Source organism: Oncorhynchus mykiss, chromosome 12 (genome assembly GCF_057628025.1).
Source record: "Oncorhynchus mykiss isolate SJ-2025 chromosome 12, ASM5762802v1, whole genome shotgun sequence".
NCBI lineage: Eukaryota > Metazoa > Chordata > Actinopteri > Salmoniformes > Salmonidae > Oncorhynchus > Oncorhynchus mykiss.
In genome coordinates this window covers 66,135,957-66,141,849 of record NC_143033.1, presented here as the reverse complement: position 1 = coordinate 66,141,849, position 5,893 = coordinate 66,135,957, and the positions used below count along the sequence as shown (strand labels likewise).

At 50.9% G+C, this 5,893-nt stretch overlaps 1 pseudogene; it reads right to left on the bottom strand.

Annotated features, from left to right (window-relative positions):
* Window positions 1–849: 849 nt before the first annotated feature.
* LOC110538929 (ferritin, middle subunit pseudogene) lies at window positions 850–1,751 on the bottom strand (annotated as a pseudogene).
* Between the last annotated feature and the right edge of the window lie 4,142 nt (window positions 1,752–5,893).

Below are 5,893 nucleotides of genomic sequence, written 5' to 3'. Positions count from 1 at the left end.
GAAGGCCATTTGTCAGTCTGGGCTTTTTTCCCCCCTTGGTCTATTGTCATCATGTGTTATGGTTCATCTTCAGACTGTGGGAGGGGAGCCAGTGAATACCGTAAAAAACCCAACTTATTGATACACAATTTCAAAGGATGTCTGCTATCATGTATATATTTAAATTGTATTATGCATGTAACATACGTTTCCACAGACCACCATTTGATCGAGAAAATGTGGCTCTCATTTCACTCCGTTATGGCCCTAGAGTTGACGGTTGTTTTATGGGCCACGCATTAAGGCACCGTGACAAGATACGGTAATGGCGCCACTCTGTGTTCATCAGAGGTAGTGTCCGTTAAACCTCAAGTCAGCCTTTCCCCATTTTATGACCCTCGAAGTCACTGTTGGCCCACAATTGTCAGTATAATCATTTCAAATATATATAAATACATGCACACTGATGTAGACTTTGGGCAACCAGCATTTGAGTTAAACAAAGTGATTCCAGCTCAAAACGTTTCATTCTTCAGATTCAGTGCAGATAAAAAATGACCAGTTATACACTTAGTGAAAAGGATCCTTGTTTAGTATTCTTGTTTGGTATTGAGCTACTCTCTACTCACCAGAATAAACTGATACATCCATTACTCAAAAGCAACAACTTTTGTGATCTTTTTACTTAATTGTTTCACAAGATGCATTCCCTCCCAAATCCAGTACAGTGTTGTCAAACTGAAACAGATGCATTGCTCTGTACCAGTTCATCACTCGCCCTCCTCAAAGATGCAAAGGCAGCAGGATAGAGCAGAGAAGCCAGGAGTCCTGGTCAGAGGCCGGAGGCCGTAGCCTGGGGATGGAAGTGGTTTAGCTCTGGCCTCCCAGGGTGTGCTTGTCAAACAGGTACTCTGCCATCTTGTTGTTGACAGCATCCATCTTGGTGAGGTTGGTGATGTGGTCACCCAGCTTCTTAATGGCCTCCACCTGCTCATTCAGGTAATGGGTCTCCAGGAAGTCACACGGCTAAACAGGGAAAACACAGGCGAGACGAGTGACTACAGACACTACTGTAGATGCATCAACACACAAGAGCCTGGTGGTAATGGCAAAGGGCAGCTAACTCAATGAGGTGTTTGCAGCTGTCCAACTCATGCATGAGCTGCATTGTGTGTATAGTGTGCATCCGTGCGTCTGTGGACTATTGTGTTTGTGTGAAGAGGCAGGTCACACAATCCTGTGTCATTAGTTATCAGAGCTACAACAACCTGATCATCTTCTGGGACAATACAGTAGCTGGATTCTATGTGATATATACATGTGACATGTGGTTCCACCATTATGTGGGGGTCAACCTTGTCGGAGGCAATCTTGTGCAGGTCCAGCAGGACCTGGTTCACATTCTTCTCCAGCTGCAGAGCACACTGCATGGCCTCCAGCCCATTGCCCCACTCATCACGATCTGGCATAATAATACACTACTATGTAGAGCAAGAAAATTGTCCCCTTGGTAGCCAATTGCAGTCTCCTTACCATTGATCCAGTAGCTGGATCCTATGTGATATATACATGTGACATGTGGTTCCACCATAATGTGGGGGACATAACTTACGTGGGGGTCAACCTTGTCGGAGGCAATCTTGTGCATGTTCAGCAGGGCCTGTTTCACATTCTTCCCCAGCTGCATAAGAGGAAAACATCAACATGTTGATCATCAGGTCGATGGCAGTTTCGCAGTCGCTGTGGTAGTTCTGACAGATCTGAGACTGCATTTTGGCAGATTTTTTATAATTTTTTATATCAAACAGAACGGTACAAAAAATAGAGTTTCTTAGACTATTTTACTATTACAGTTCAAGTACGTGTTAAGTTATAAATCCAGAATGTTCTATAATGCGGGACGAAGGCAGAGGAGTTCCGTTCAATCACTGTTGAAGCAAGAACTTCTAGATGCGTCTACCCACAGATGTGAATAGTGATGGGTCGTTCGCAAACGAGTCAGCTCTTGTAGGTTAACGTTGGGAGCCGGCACTATTTAAAACATAAAATAAAATACAAAGACATGAATAATCAAAAGATTTAAAAGAATAACTAATTCAAAGAACAAAATAATATATAATATAATATAGGCCTAAATGCTCAAGTGCACTCACAATCGTTCTGACTGTCTGCTCAGACCAACTGTCACGACTGGCGGCGTTAGGCGATCGACGTCACCGGCTTTCTAGCCATCGCTGCTCCATTTCTCATATGTCCATTTGTTTTGTCTTGTACACACCTGGTTTTCATTCCATAATCACACTGCATGTATTTAGTCCTCTGTTCCCCTCCATGTCTTTGTGTGTAATTGTTTATTGTTCTGTGAGTATGTTCACACGCTAAACTTTTGTATCATGTTCCGTGTTTTTTTGGGGCACTTTGATTTCATTTTGTGCCTATTTCCTGACCGGAAAAAAAGTGTGCCTGTTTACTCTACTCTGCTCTCCTGCACCTGACTTCGCCTCCCTTACACAGCCATAACAGAATTACACACCCTACTATGGAGTCAGCAGGAGCAGGTACCCCGGTTAGAGGAGTCGAGGAGCGTGTCCAGGAATATTCCGCTATGTTATATCATCTTGGTGCCATGATGAATCGCATTGTCCAGACTATGGACCGCTGGGAGAGACAGGAAGTTTCCCCAGTGCCTCGACCAGCTCAACTGGGGTTACCTCCTCCTGTCCCGTCTGGAGCCAGTCCCAGTGGGATGCGCCTCTCCCTTCCCAGGGAGTATGATGGAGTGGCAGCACAGTGCCAGGGATTCATGTTACAACTGGACCTCTACCTGGCCACTGTGCACCCAGCTCCCTTGGGAGGGGAGAGAGTGTCTGCCCTCGTCTCATGCCTCTCAGGAAGAGCTCTGGAGTGGCAAACACCGTGTGGGGAGAGGAAGACACGGCGTTGGACCACTTCGAGGAATGTCTCTTCCATTTGAGGCAGGGGACGAGGAGCACCCAGGAATTCGCCCTGGAAGTCCGGACCTTGGCTGCCAGAGCAGGCTGGAACGACAGGGCCCTCATCGACCACTATCAGTGCAGCCTGTGCGAGGACGTCCGATGTGAGCTGGCCTGCAGGGATGCCACCATCTCCTTTGACCAACTGGTGGATTTGTCCATCCGGTTGGATAACCTGCTGGTCACCCACGGACGTCCAGAGAAGGCTCTGTCGGTGCCATCTTCCAGCACCCCCGCTCCGGTGCCCATGTAGTTGGGAGGGGCTGTGCGTAGGGAGAGTGGAGGAGGAGCCATCACATGCACCATCTGTGCCGGTCAGTGCCGCGTCGGTTCCTCTGGGAGTCGAGGCAACAGGCAGGGCACTCTGGCGTCACCCCAGGTGAGTCTGCACCACACCCACACTCATGTTGACCACCTGTTTGTTTGCCGGATTTTTCCCACGCATTCCCAGCATAAGGTGCTCGTCGATTCAGGCCCTTAGTTTAGGGATCTCCATTATTCCTGTAGGTAGACCTTTCCCGGTTCACGCTCTGGATAGTCGACCATTAGGGTCCGGGCCAATCAGGGAATCCACCATCTCCCTGGCCATGGAGACACAGGGGGGTCCTGCATTTACCGTGGTACTAGGCCTTCCCTGGTTAGCTCATCATAACCCCACTATTTCCTGGCAACAGAGGGCTCTCACGGGGTCGCGAGAGTGCTCGGGCAAGTGTGTAGGGGTTTCCGTTGGTGCTTCCACGGTGGAAAGTCCAGACCAGGTCTCCACCGTGTGCATCCCCCCAGAATATGCCGATTTGGCTCTCGCCTTCTGTAAAAAGAAGGTGACTCAATTACCACATCATCGACGGGGGGATTGTGCGATAAATCTCTTGGCAGACGCTGCGCTTCCCAGGAGTCACGTGTATCCCCTGTCGCAAGCGGCAGGTGGCTATGGAGACATATGTCTCCGAATCACAAGTTTATTTTTTGTGAAGAAGAAGGATGGAGGTCTGCACCCGTGCATTGACTATAGAGGTCTCAATCAAATCACGGTGAGATACAGTTACCCGCTACCTCTTATCGCCACGGCGATTGAGTCAATGCATGGGGCGCGCTTCTTCACAAAACTGGATCTCAGGAGTGTGTATAACCTGGTGCGTATCCGGGAGGGAGACGAGACAGCGTTTAGTACCACCTCAGGGCATTAAGAGTACTTAGTCATGCCGTATGGGTTGATGAATGCTCCATCAGTTTTCCAATCCTTTTTTTTTTTTTTTTGAATTTTACCCCTTTTTCTCCCCAATTTCGTAGTATCCAATTGTGTAGTAGCTACTATCTTGTCTCATCGCTACAACTCCCGTACGGGCTCGGGAGAGACGAAGGTTGAAAGTCATGCGTCCTCCGATACACAACCAACCAAGCCGCTGCTTCTTTAACACAGCGCACATCCAACCCGGAAGCCAGCCGCACCAATGCGCCGGAGGAAACACCGTGCACCTGGCCACCTTGGCTAGCGTACTCTGCACCCAGCCCGCCACAGGAGTCGCCACAGGAGTCGCTGGTGCGCGATGAGACAAGGACACCCCTACCGACCAAGCCCTCCCTAACCCGGGCGACGCTAGGCCAATTGTGCGTCGCCCCACGGACCTCCCGGTCGCGGCCGGTTACAACAGAGCCTGGGCGCGAACCCAGGACTCTGATGGCACAGCTGGCGCTGCAGTACAGCGCCCTTAACCACTGCGCCACCCGGGAGGCCCGGTTTTCCAATCCTTTTTAGGCAAGATTTTCAGGGACCTGCACGGGCAGGGTGTAGTGGTGTATATCGATGCATTCTGATATACTCCGCAACACGCGCCGAGCATGTGTCCTTGGTACGCAAGGTACTTGGACGACTGTTGGAGCATGACCTGGCCCGAGAAATGCCTGTTCTTTCAGCAGGTCGTCTCCTTCCTAGGTTATCGCATTTCTACATCAGGGGTGGAGATGGAGAGTGACCGCATTGCAGCCGTGCGTAATTGGCCGACTACCACAACAGTAAAGGAGGTGCAGCAATTTTTAGGGTTTGCCAATTACTACCGGAGATTTATCTGGGGTTTTGGTCAGGTGGCTGCTCCCATTACCTCACTGCTGAAGGGGGGTCCGGTAAGGTTGCAGTGGTCGGCTGAGGCGGACAGGGCTTTTGGGCAGTTAAGAGCTCTGTTTACTTCGGCTCCCGTGCTGGCTCATCCAGATCCCTCTTTGGCGTTTATAGTGGAGGTGTAGCCGTGCTCTCACAACACTCGGGGAAGCCTCCAAAACTCCGCCCCTAGGCTTTCTTCTCGAAGAAGCTCAGCCCAGCGGAGCGTAACTATGATTTTGGGGACCGGGTGCTGTTGGCTGTGGTCAAAGCGTTGAAGGCGTGGAGACATTGGCTTGAGGGGGCTAAACACCCTTTTCTCATCTGGACTGACCACCGCAACCAGGAGTACATCTAGGCAGGTTTTCACCCCAGGCAGGTAGAGAGAGTCAACCAGGATGTGGGCAGGTTTCTGCGGTCCCATTGCCCGGATCGGCAGGGGGAGTGGGCGGCGTTCGCTCCCTGGGCCGTGATGGCACAGAACTAGCTTTGTCACTCCTCCACTCACCTCTCCCCCTTTCAGTGTGTATTGGGGTACCAGCCGGTTCTGGCGCCGTGGCATCAGGGTCAGACGAGCCTCCTGCGGTGGACAACTGGTTCAGGCGCGCGGAGGAGACATGGGAGGCCACACATGTCTGGCTCTCGAGCCCGAAACCTTCCCCTCCGCCTGCCCTGCCGGAAGCTGGGTCCGCGGTTTGTGGGGCCATTCAAAGTCCTGAGGAGGGTGAACGAGGTGTGTTACAGATTACAGCACATATGTCAGAGTCAAGGCCCGCGGGCCACATCCGGCCCGCAAGAAGGTTTTTTACGGCCCCTGGGATGATCT